Source organism: Ornithodoros turicata, unplaced genomic scaffold (genome assembly GCF_037126465.1).
Source record: "Ornithodoros turicata isolate Travis unplaced genomic scaffold, ASM3712646v1 Chromosome13, whole genome shotgun sequence".
Taxonomy (NCBI): domain Eukaryota; kingdom Metazoa; phylum Arthropoda; class Arachnida; order Ixodida; family Argasidae; genus Ornithodoros; species Ornithodoros turicata.
This window is the reverse complement of record NW_026999307.1, coordinates 1,160,495-1,173,381: the sequence shown is the minus strand read 5'-3', so window position 1 is coordinate 1,173,381 and position 12,887 is coordinate 1,160,495. Positions and strand designations below refer to the sequence as shown.

The 12,887-nt window shown below is 45.7% G+C and overlaps 1 long non-coding RNA gene across 1 annotated transcript in view; it reads left to right on the top strand.

The window, feature by feature from the left end:
* The window catches only part of LOC135372184 (uncharacterized), a 352,119-nt gene extending 342,271 nt beyond the window's left edge, over positions 1-9,848 (top strand). Inside the window, exons 2-3 of the long non-coding RNA XR_010415860.1 lie at positions 9,565-9,619; positions 9,684-9,848. This is a non-coding gene — a long non-coding RNA (uncharacterized LOC135372184). The remainder of the gene's footprint in view (positions 1-9,564; positions 9,620-9,683) is intronic.
* The last annotated feature ends 3,039 nt before the right edge of the window (positions 9,849-12,887 follow it).

The window sequence follows — 12,887 nt, the reverse complement described above, 5'->3', positions numbered from 1 at the left end:
AAAGTAACGCACCCTCTACGCTGCCTTACTTTTCTGGGTTAAAAGTGATGCAATACGTCATTGCCTACGTCAAAATGACGTACGGCCTAACGCGATGTTAGCTCGTGTCTGCCGGCTAGGGAAAATCTAGGGACAACTCCTCGGTGTAATGTTGTTGTAAAAGTCAAAGCGTAGAGTGTGGTGCCACTGTATTATCGCTAATATGGTTTTGCATTTTTGAAAGCGGTTCCGGTTTCGGCAAAACAATTTTCGCGAGGTGTACAAACAAGACGCTAAAACCTGACGGGTATCATTGCCGCGTTACTCCATCCCTTCATGCTTCCGCGTCAAAACGTGGTCCCTGATTCTCATTGGCTGGTGTGTGTGTGAGTGCTGTATCAAGCTGTGTGTACTGTTTTGTTGCGCGAGAAAAAGGAAGCCGTGATTTATATATTTTTTCTCAATACTGTACTTGCTGGGGTTTTATATTTTTTTCTTAGTACTGTACTTGCTGAGGTTTTAAGCGTCGACGGATTACATTACCAGGAACGGATTACATTACAATTTACAAGGGAAAATGTCGAGCGGTGGTTACGATAACTTGAGAAATGATACCGTCAGGTTATAAGAAGATCGGGACGTGACTGAACAGAAATGATACCCGTCAGGTTTTAAGCGTCGACGGAATTTACAAGGGAAAATGTCGAGCGGTGGTTACGATAACTTGAGAAATGATACCGTCAGGTTATAAGAAGATCGGGACGTGATTGAACAGAAATGATACCCGACACGTTTTAAGCGTCGACGAAATTTACAAGGGAAAATGTCGGGCTGTGGACAGATGGAATTACGATAACTAAAAAAAAAAAAAAATACCGTCAGAAGAAAAAAATACGAACCTGAGTTGCATTTTGTTGCCCACTCTCTGTTTGTAGTTTCAGTGACTGATCGGGCTTGAGTTATGTTTTATTGCTAACGTCATCCTGGGTCTTTCTATACTCGCAGAACGCGAGCCATTGTGGCAGATATTTGGTGGCCCTGTAAAGGGCCGTTTTTTTACTTCTTCTAGTTGCATTCTTTCTCTTGGTGTGCTCGGAAGGCGCCGCAAAATCCCTTTCCATGGCCACAAGTAAGCTTCCTTGCGCCGGTTTTGCCGCAAGTTGCACAACGTGTGCACCTGAGGATCCTGGGCGTCAGGTGCGGTGGCGCAGGTGTCAATGGGGTACCTATCGCTGTGTGCAGGGCCCGCTGTATGCAAAACGCCAGGGCGTTGATGCCGTGCTTGCGGTCGACGTGGTAGCCGTCAGCAGCAAGGAGGCGCTTGTCGGCTAGACCGTGCTTCAAGAATTTGAACTGAAAGCAAAACATAAATTTCAAAGGGGGTCCCTAAAATCCGTATATAATGTATGGCTGACCAGAAATCTCTCACAAGAAGAATTACGATGTTGATGGTATCATTTCCTTGAGCTTGGGGGTGCATCAGGGACACCGTGATCAGGGATGAGACACGGAACCGGACGCTTTTATCTCGTCCCTACTGCGCCCTCAAGGTAAAAAAGAAAAGAAACGCTACCACCAATACCGTTACATTAGCCTGCATGCCTCCAATTGCGCTCCTCAACAATTACTTGCGTGCTATACAGTCAATGTATAACACATACGAACCAAGGTAAACGCGCATCAAAAAAGATAGCAAGGAAAATACAAGGTTACCTCGGTCCAACAATGTGTATGGTCCTGTCCGCCGCTTTTTTCAGGCGCCTGTTGAAGCGTTCGTGCTTCTGGCACAAGGCATCGTCAAGTCGGGGCATTAACTGGCATAGGAAAACATTCTCAAAGCTGCCTTGGAGGAAGTGAGCAAATTCCTGAAAAGGTGCAAGTGTTAGTTAATTAGTGATTGCGCACTAGGCATGACTACTCAAACGAAAATAATGCAGGGAATCAGGGGCATACGTACCAAGAGGTGGTTGACAACATCGTGGGGTTCCCGGCCGCTGTCTATATCGTTGCCTCCAAGGTAAACAACGACGAAGTTCATTCTCTCCAACCGCAGCTGGTCAAATCGGAAAGGAGCCTCTCCAACTGTGAGTCCGGGGACAGAAAATGTACAGATCTCAATCTCCCTGTCAAGAAACAATCGTTCCCGACAGAGAAATTTTAGTTGCGATGATCCAAACAGCACTCCCTCCATAGTGCGAGACGCTGTGGCCGACAAAGCATGCGTAGGTCGCTCTTATAGGTCCAAGAGTGTCCTTGAACCAACTGCTTCCTTGGTATGATGTGAGTCAGTCCTGGCTTGACAATTATACAGATTAGGCTGTACAAGAGGCAGTTGTACAAGACAGCCCAGTTTCTAACTTTGTTCAAAGGATTAAAGCGGCCTCCCGCCTTCAAAGCATTCGACTACTTGGAATTCTGCAGCTTGGGAAAACACGGTCAGTGCGTGACCTGCGCACTCCTTTGACGTTTGTTCGGGTCCATGTCCATGGTCCATGTCCAGGTGGTTACAAAGAAGGAAGTTGGTTGAAGTTCAGTAAACTGTCGAAGGCACCCTCTCCTGAACCTTTGAGCAAGAGGTATCGCGCATATCACCAGAACGTTCTTGCGTTCTTCTCTGCCGTGATCAGTGCGTCACGTACGTCACTTAGAGTTCTCTTTGCTTTTGGAGACGATCAACGAAGACTTCTGCGCCCCTGTCAAGCCAGCTGTGAATATTCGGAAAACCAGGTTGTATATCTTCATTTACTTTTTACCTTTGTTCTTTGATGCATAGTGTACGCACGTACGTCTGACAGTGCAGTTTTGATTTTTGTGCCGATGTCATGGCTTCGGTGACCCCGCCCGAAACGACACCGAAGGTTTTCAGGTGTTCTCATTGCCCGAGCGCATTTACAAACGTAAAAAAACTTGTATCATCACAACCGCACGAAGCATAATATCGCTCCTAATGTAACGGCGTCCCATTTTCTTCTGCGGTGCGAAGAAGAAGAATGCGCGTTTTTTACCACAAGGAAAGACGACTTGCGGAGCCACCTTGCAAGTCAGCACAACATCGATATGAACGTCGTGAAAGTGACGCACGACTCCATGGATGAGTTCCTCACGTGGCTTGATGCCTTAACAACAAGCGCAAACTCCCAGTTTTGCCTGCAGAAGGGAGCTGCAACTGAAGGTGCTTCGAAGGTCTATTCATATGTGTGTAACCGCTCCGGAATGTGCAACAGCAAATTGGCACCACAAGACAGATGTCGACAAATGAGGTCCCAAGGCTCTTGCAAAATTGGTAATATGTGTACGGCATATATAACCGCGAGGTTATCTTTGACAAAGGCAAAGTTGTGGTGAGCGGATGCCTCAGCCACTACTACCACACAACCGATGTTCAACATCTCCGGATGCAACAATCTGATAGAGCAGCCATAATTGAAGACTACGTTCGTGGCGTGCCGACTGACAAGATAGTTCGGAATGTGCGCGGCAGCATGCCTGCACGTGCGGAAGACCTCAAGCGCTCCCACCTGACAAAGACTGCCGATGTGCGAAATATTGCTGACGCTGAAGGTCTCATGGATTGGAAGCTTGACAAAGATGACGGAACAAGCGTGAAAAAAATGGTTGAACTTTTCCGTGGAAGTCCACAGAACTGCGTATTAATGTACAAGCCTACAGGTGTCCCTCACGATGTCTCTGACCAGCCTTTGCCCACAAAGGACTTCATGATTGTTTTACAGACGGAATTTCAGAAGGAAATGCTCAAGTTATTCGGAGCGAAAGTCGTGTGCCTCGATGCGACACACGGTACCAACGGTTACAAATTTTATCTAATTACTTTGTTGGTGCTTGATGCAGCGGGCGAAGGCGTTCCTGTTGCGTGGTGCCTTAGTAGCACTGAAAATAAGACCGCTCTGTATGACTTCTTTAAAGCAGTTAAAGAAAGCGTCGGTGAAGTTACTCCTAATTTTTTCATGACTGACGATGCGAAGCAATATTATCATGCATGGTGCGAAGCGTTCCAGAGCAGACCAAGGAAGTTACTATGTAAATGGCACGTCCGGAGAGCCTGGTCAAATAAACTCAACAGCACCGTGAAGGACGAGCGAAAGAGGAAGGAAATTGAGAGCACCATCGACGTCCTCCTTCAACAGAAGACAGAAGATGCCTTCCGTGAGAAAATGACTAGCTTTACAGATGTGCTACAGATAGATGAGTCCACTCATGTGTTCCTGCAATACTTCGAAGCGTATTACATGAATCGTGTCGAAGAATGGGCGACTTGTTTCAGGACGGAGCGCGATATTTCAACAAACATGAAGCTGGAATCATTTCACAAGGTTCAGAAATACTTGTTTCTCGACAAAAAAGCCAACAAACTTACGGATAAGCTAATTCACACCTTGTTGGCCTACTCCAATTGGAAACAGTTCGACGTCCTCATCGGTTCAAGCAAAGGTAAGACGACTAAGACGATGACCGCCATCTACCATGCGCATATGAGGGGCAAAGAGATACCAGTTCACAATATAACCACACTCGACAATGGCAAGTGGAAGGTTTGCGGCACCAAAGAGTACGAAGTACTCGCCAGGAACACCTGCCATGCGCCTTGCTAGCTCCGATGCCGCGAGTGCAATATTTGTGTTCATGCCTATATTTGTTCGTGCCCTTGTACACTTATGTGCAAGCACATTCATGCAGTGCACCTACATTTTGGTAGTAGTCACGCCCCTTCCCTTCCAGTGTCATCTACTGCATTATTTGTTGCTGCAAGTAACTACCCATCTCCAGTTCCTCGTTCAAGTTCCCCCGAAGCAAGTGACAGCCCCGTCCAAGAAACTGATGAGCATCCCCCATCTCTTATACGGCCACGACTAGCCAAGGCATTCAAGTCTTTGGGTGATATTTCACGTGGTGTAGCACGATTTCAGTCTTCAACCTCTACTCCGTTGCCTAACTCAGCCGAAAACACGCTTGCAACAGCAAATGAGGCAATCAAGGCAGCATTAGCTCTCAAACGTGTTTTGACCCCTGCATACATGCCAATGCATCCAGATCACGATTATACACCAGCAAACAAAATAATTGCCCCGCAACGCAAAGCCAGAAAACGCAGAAAGCTTTCACAACGCTCGACCAGAAGGAAGGCAACCGACCTTGATGCACAGTGCAGAGAGTCTCAAGAAGCTCCACAGGAAGCAGAGATGGGCGACGTAGATGTGGAAGTCGCAGAGGAAGATATGCAGCTCATAATTCTCTTCACTGGAAGCGACATTAAAGAAAGGATACTCCATGGCGATGATGATGATGATGATTGGAGTTTTAATGGCGCATTAACTACATAGGTCATAATGCGCCAACACTGTGATTAAAATAAGACTAGCAAGAAGTAGGTGCAGTACTTAAAAAAGAAGAGAAGTAACATCTAAAATACAAAACTAAAACTACACAAGACTTACAATTCCAGTGTCTCTTAGAAAATTAAAAATTCTACTGAAGGGGATAATAGCCTCATCGCCAAGCAAGAGCGCTGGATGAAGAGGCAAAAAATGCGTATAAAACTCTGTGAAATGATGCTGACGATGGATTTCGTGGTGTGGGCAGGTGATAAGAATGTGGATGACAGAGAGGAGTTCGCCACAGTGCTCACACAGTGGCGGCTCTTCTCCACAGAGTAAAAATTTGTGCGTGAGGAAGGTGTGGCCAATCCGCAACCTTCTTCTCAGAACACTCAAGAGACGATTTTCTTGCCGGTCTCCGTAACTTTGGATGTGTTGCTTAACTAAGTGTAGTTTGTTGTGTGTCTGAGTGTTCCAGAAACTCTGCCATGTTGAATACAGTGATTTCCTAAGTGCTGACCTAATATCATGCATCGGTATCTCAAAAGAACTGATGTCTTTTGAAGCTGCAGCAGCAGCAGCGCGGTCAGCAACCTCATTGCCTTGTATGCCTGTGTGGCTAGGCACCCAGCATAAAATAACTGAAAGTCCCCTCTTTTGTGCCGCACTCACTAAGGACTGTGCACGCTGAATCAGAAAATTCTTTGGTTTGCGTGTGCTGCAAATAGCATTAACAGAACTTAAAGAATCTGTATATATAACTGAAGACTTGATACAGCCTTGAAGAATGTGCGTAAGTGCAAGGATGATCGCATAAATTTCTGCAGTAAAGATAGATGCTATATTGTTTAGACGATGTGACCTCACACATGTGCCAGAAGTCATGGCACAGGTCACACCTGCACTAGACTTTGATCCGTCAGTGTAAATTTCTGTGTGAGTCCCAAAACTTTCCCTCACGTGTTCAAATTCTTGCTGTAGTACATGTGTAGAGGTGTTGTGTTTGCTGTATTTAGTCAAAGTTGTATCATACCTTGGAGGTGGTTCCCAAGGTGGGACCATCTTACCATATTCTGCAACTTGACAATTATAGGAAGGAAAATTGTGATCCTCAATATCCTGTTCAATTCTCATTGAAAGAGGAGGGACTACTGAAGGCCTGTTAATAAACAGCTGTTTGAAACGTGTTCTTTTAACACAAGTCAGTGCAGGATGTTGTGCATAACTCCTTATTCTTAGAGCATAGGACACCACAAGATAAAACCGTCTTCTAGTCAAGGAATATTCATGTGATTCCACATACAGACTTTCGACTGGCGACGTTCGGAATGCACCAAGGATAAGCCTGAGCCCTTGGTGATGAACAGGATCTAGAGCTTTTAATACAGATTGGCGGGCTGAGCCGTAGACGATAGACCCATAATCTATCTTAGAGCGAATGCAGGCACTATATACACGGCGGAGTGTCTCCTCGTCTGCACCCCAAGATCTGTGAGAGAGGATTTTCAGTAGATTCAGTGACTTCACACATTTTGCCTTCAGGTTTTGAATATGGGGCTTGAAAGTGAGCTTTGAATCGAACGTAATGCCAAGAAATTTGCATTCTGATTTCACAAGAATATCTTGTTCATTAAGGTGCAGCGAAGGAGACGGAAACACTCCTCTGATTCTCGAGAAATGAACGCAGATTGTTTTTTCCGGAGAGAATTTAAACCCATTATGTGAGGACCATTTTGCCATTTTATTTATACAGAGTTGCATCTGTCGTTCACATCTGGGTAAGCTCGCTGAACAACAAGATATCTGGATGTCATCCACATACAAGGAAAAAGATATAGAGGGTGGGATGACACTGGCTATAGAGTTGATTTTGATAAGGAATAATGTGACGCTCAGAACAGAGCCCTGCGGGACACCATTCTCTTGCACGAACAAACGGGATAAGGTAGTTCCCAGCTGAACTCTGAATGTTCTGTGTTGTAGGAAATCAGCAATGCATTTAAAGAGACGACCCCGTATACCGAACGAATGGAGATCCTGTAGGATGCCGTATCGCCATGCAGTGTCGTATGCTTTCTCCAAGTCAAAGAAAACTGACAAGCAGTGTTGCCTCCTGACAAAAGCTTCACGAATGGTTGTTTCTAGACGAACGAGGTGGTCCATGGTGGAGCACCCCATTCGAAACCCACTCTGAAATTCTGATAGGCACTTATTCATTTCGAGAAAATAAACCAGTCGGTTATTCACCATTCGCTCGAAGGTTTTTCCTATGCAGCTTGTCAGCGCGATGGGACGATAACTGGCAGGACAAGAGGCTTCCTTTCCGGGTTTCAGGACGGGGATTATGGTGGCAATTTTCCATGCAGAAGGTAGTGTCCCCTGTATCCAAACGAGGTTGAAGAACTGAAGTAAACATTTTTTTGATATGTCAGACAAGTTCTGTAGCATTGAGTATGCAACACGGTCTGGGCCAGGAGCAGTCGCTTTTGCTGACAACAAGGAACGTGACAATTCTACCATGGTGAAAGCCTGGTTATATCCCAAACAGTCTCCGCCATTTACTGCAATCTTCTGTTTTTCGGATCTTTGTTTAATTTTTAGAAATTCACAGCTATAATGGGAGGAACTTGAAATGCTTTGGAAGTGTTCCCCAAGTGCATTAGCCTGTTCTTCTAAATTTTCGCATACATGACCGTTAACTTCTAAAAGAGGGACTGAATGACTGATATGCTCTCCTCTGATTTTACGAAGTCTGTCCCATACGATTTTGGATGGGGTATTACAAGATAGAGAAGATACAAAAGTTTGCCAAGAGGATCGTTTAGCCTGTTTTCGTGTCCACCTGGCCTTTGCTCTTGCCTTTTTGAAAAGTAAAAGATTATCTGAGGTGGGGTATCTCCGAAATGTACCCCACGCACGATTTTGAAGTTTGCGAGTTTCCTCGCATTCATTATTCCACCAGGGTTTAGGTCGCTTTGGGAGGCGACCAGATGTCTGGGGAATGGATACTGTTGCTGCATCAAGTATGATGTTGCTGATAAGATAATTAGCTTCTTCTATTGTTACACTATCAATAGGAATTAAAGATAGGTCACTTCTTTCTGAAAACTGCCTCCAGTCGGCCAGTTGGAGTTTCCATCTAGGAGGGCGTGTTGTCAGAGTGTTCACTGGCGTAAGATATTTTAACACCACTGGGAAGTGATCACTCCCAAGAGGATTTTGTTTTACAGTCCATTCTATCTCCTGAAACAAGGATGGACTGCAAAAAGACAGGTCTAAGGTTGAGAGAGACTGACTTGAAGAATGTATGTATGTAGGTGCCCCTGTGTTTAAAAGGCAGGTGGATGTTGATAATAAGAAATTCTCTAACATTTTCCCTCGAGTGTCAGTTCTCGTACTGCCCCAAAGTGGATTGTGAGCATTAAAGTCACCTAGAAGTATAAAAGGACTTGGAAGTTGGCTGCATAAATCTTCTAATTCTTTTTGTGTAGTAGTGTCTGAAGGTGGCAAATAGATTGAGCAGATGGTGACAATTCTGTCTAGACACATCTGCACGGCTACAGCTTCCAAGTCTGTAACTAGGTGTACTGCTTTTGTTGGGAGAGATCCTCGTGTGACGATCGCAACACCACCAGATGCTCGGGCGGCGTCAGTTCGATCTTTTCGAAAGATATTGTGTCTTCGCAGTGGATTTTGTGTTTGTGTATTCAGATATGTTTCTTGAAGACAAAAGCATGATGTGTTATACTTCTCGAAAAGATCGTTGATGTCATCTAGATTAGAGAGTAACCCTCGGCAATTCCATTGGAGGATCGTGTGTTGCATAATGATTGCAGTAAGAAGAAAGACGCCTGTCAAGAACTTTTGCCGACTAGGAAGAGCTTCCATTACCTATTTTTTGTTGGAGGTGTGACCCGCGGCCTTGTGGTTTTCTTTCGTGCAGCCGCAAGCTCCTTGTCAGATATGTCAGGGAGTGACCCGCTCCCCGACAGACTAGATCTATTCTTTTTGGGGGCTTGGGAGCTCGTGCTCGCAAAGGAGCGCTCAGAGCTCGTCTCGTCCTCGCAATCCATGGATGTCACCTCCGTGGACTGTGAGGACAGGAGTGGCGCCGGTGTTAGCGACGCCACAGGAATTTCGGGAGTTGGAGGTGGATCTGCACCTCCTTGGATCTGACTTGCGTTGGTCTGGGTGAATATTGACTGCTCGGTCTGTGTGTACTGTGTGACTAGTTTTACTTTCTGTTTTACAGCTGTGGCAAAAGATTTCTCGAAAAAGATGGGGGCTACTTTTTTCCTGGCTTCTGGGTAAGTGAGGTTATGCGTGACTTTAACATGTAGGACTTCCTTTTCATATTTCCATTTTGCACAGGATCTCGAGTAGGATGGGTGGTTAGAAGAGCAGTTGACACAACAGTCTGGCCCTTTGCATTCTTTTGTTTCGTGGTCGGCCTTCCCACACCGTGCGCAACAGGCGGAGCCACGGCATGAGTCGGCAGCATGACCGAATCTGTTACAACGGAAGCAGCGCAAGGGATTTGGGATGTATGGGCGAACTTCTGCTGACAGGTATCCTACTTTTAACTTTTGAGGCAGAGTCGGGCGATCAAAAATAAGGATAATATTGCGGGTTGTAATGTACTCATTGTTCTTTCTTATTTTTATTTTTCGTACATCTATGACGTCCTGGTCTTTCAGGTTTAGAAGAATTTCCTCAACGGGGACGTCGATGAGTTCTGATACGGCAATGACGCCTCGACTGGTGTTCAGTGTCTTGTGCAAGGAAGCTGATATCCCTTTTCCCAACATTTCATGTGTGTTCAGAATGGTCTCACAGTCTGTTTCAGATGTGCACTTTATTAACAAGTCGCCTGATCGCATGCGCTTTATCTCAGGTATATGCTTAGACAGAGATGCCACCGCCTTCTCAATGAAGAACGGCGACATCTTACCCAACGGGACTACTTTTTCTTTGTCATTTACAGTCGCTGAAAGAACGATGTACTTTGCTGTAAAGTTCGTAGGCATTGCTTTGAATACTTCGGTCCGGGGACGTTTGCCGCCCCCGATCATAGAGGAGGAAGAATTTTTAACCATGTACGGTTTTAAGAAATGGACGCTCCTACAAGTCGCTCACGTTTCACGTCCATACGCGTGAGAAGGTCCCGGAGTTTTAAGGAAAACCCATCGGCCGGGGCTTGACCAAGACCCCGACCGCCACCGTTCAAGGCTTCTACCCTTCGCCTTTCATCCCCTCGGCACGGTACGGTTAACACCTTGGGACTGGGGGCTGGGGTCCGTGGTGGCGCCACTCACCAAACACCAGCCGAAACCGGTGCCCCCTGCGGGGGATACTCCATGGCCACAAGGCAGATGAACAGCATGTTGAGAGTGCTCCTGACAGAATTCCGGATGATGTAGTTGATGCTGACGTTTCTTGCATTAAGTGTTATTTCACCGATGAAGGATGACAGTGTGTCATGCAAGTGTTGGACGCCAAGCGGAAACACTGGGCTTGCAACTCTTGTACCGTGACCACAACGAAGCTTCCAATGATCCAATGTGACTCATATGAGAAATGGTACCATTACCGATGCGCTCTTATCAAACGGCCCCCTCGGTCTACCTGGCATTGCAATGCTTGCCTAGGTAAAAACCCACATAAATTAACATACTTTAACTGCTGTTGGCTTTGTATATTTGTGATTGCGTTCCTTTTATACTGACCATTCACATGAGTTACATTGTGAACACCTGTTGTCCCACCCCAGGCGTATGCACTGTTACAAGTGTTTCTTGAAACAATTTAGCACTACTTTGTACAGAGTAGTTCCAAGTGACAATTGCTTCATGAACCACTTGTAAATCTGATATAAGACTTGCTTGCAACGTTAGCTGTACTTTGTAGGTTACGTAAGTATGGCTCATTGACCACTGTCAACACCAAACGGGAGTTAGTGCTGGTGCTGGCGGGTCTTCGGGCTCTTGCAATAGAGCACCTCACCCTCCCTTTTGGCCTTTGCCTATGTGTCGCTCCCTGTATTTAGTACTGTGCAAATAAATGTGCTAATGTCTCTCTCTTATGCATCCTTGTTCTGTTCCCTTGTTGCCATTATACCAAAGAGGAGTTAGTGCTGGTGCTGGCGGGTCTTCGGGCTCTTGCAATAGAGCACCTCACCCTCCCTTTTGGCCTTTGCCCATGTGTCGCTCCCTGTATTTAGTACTGTGCAAATAAATGTGCTAATGCCTCTCTTATGCATCCTTGTACTGTTCCCTTGTTGCCATGGCAACGAAGCTGTCGTCGTGGCGTGCTACACGTACGTTGTTGGAAGTACGAAATACGTGTATGATTGTTGCGAAATTAGGTTTTCTCTGTCCCCCTGTTTAAGGTCTTCACTATGGAGAGATTATCCCGGCGAAGGTGGTCCTTTAATGAAGGGAGAAATCGTAGCACGATTCGTACATGCACGTACATTTATTTGCAAAACAGGATTTCCTCTGTGGGGAGCCGTTCGTTTTAGAGAGCCTCGTTTTAGCGAACCTCGATTCAGAGATCCCGTTTTAGAGAGCCTCGTTTTAGAGAGTATCGTTTTAGAGAAGATGGCGACAGGTTACGTTTCAGAGAAAACCGTTTTAGAGAATAACGTTTTAGCGAAATACAACGCGATTTCTGTTTTGCTCTTACCAATCATCAACGCATGTATGACTGCATCCTAATTAATTTAGGATGCTAATTTAGGGTCTTTTTTATACTGTGAGCTATATACAGCAAATAATGTCCTTGCTATTTTATCATCATTGATTTTCCTTCATTTGTAACAGAACGCTCTGTGATGACACACCTTGTATTTTCACGGAGAGGATGACATTACAAATTCATTTGACGGGAACTAGAATCGGAGAACTCTATTATGGAATGCATGATACTCAAAGCACGGAAGTTAACATAGAGGGAAGAGACAAACAAGGGAAACAGAGGCAACTGACCACTTCTTCCTGCGCCAACATACAATGCTGCTGACGTATGTCCGGTAGTAATCCCTGGTTTTCGTGGAATTCGGGATCCGTACACAGTTTCAGAGATGGCCATCTCTAGGACAAAGGTAAAGAATGCGAAAACCAGAAACCATGAGTCAACCACGGCCAGAAAGTACTCCGTCACCAGTCCGGCAAGAGTACCGTGTTCTACTTTCACACATTTTCTGGGAAGAAGACTCCTAGGCTGTTTCCGGTTTGAAATTTGCGTACCATGGGCTGTATTTATGTGTCGACGAACGGGTCGGCTTGCCAGAGATCAAGCTGAGGGTCACCATCGTTGTTCGACAGAGAAGCAGGTTGCTGTTCTTTGTGCAACTTCCAATGTGAGTGCCTTATTACAGTACTTTCTTGAGCTTCGAAAACATGATGCATGCTTTTGACGCCCATATCTACTATGCCCACTGAATTGGGTACAGGAAAAATTTATGTCATACGCTCCGTTTCCTTTTCCAGCATAGTCATGCTCAGCCGAACTAAGCGTGGCAAGCCAAAGCTTTGCCTTGATGGGTACGCCTACGTACTCGACAAGCAAGTAGCC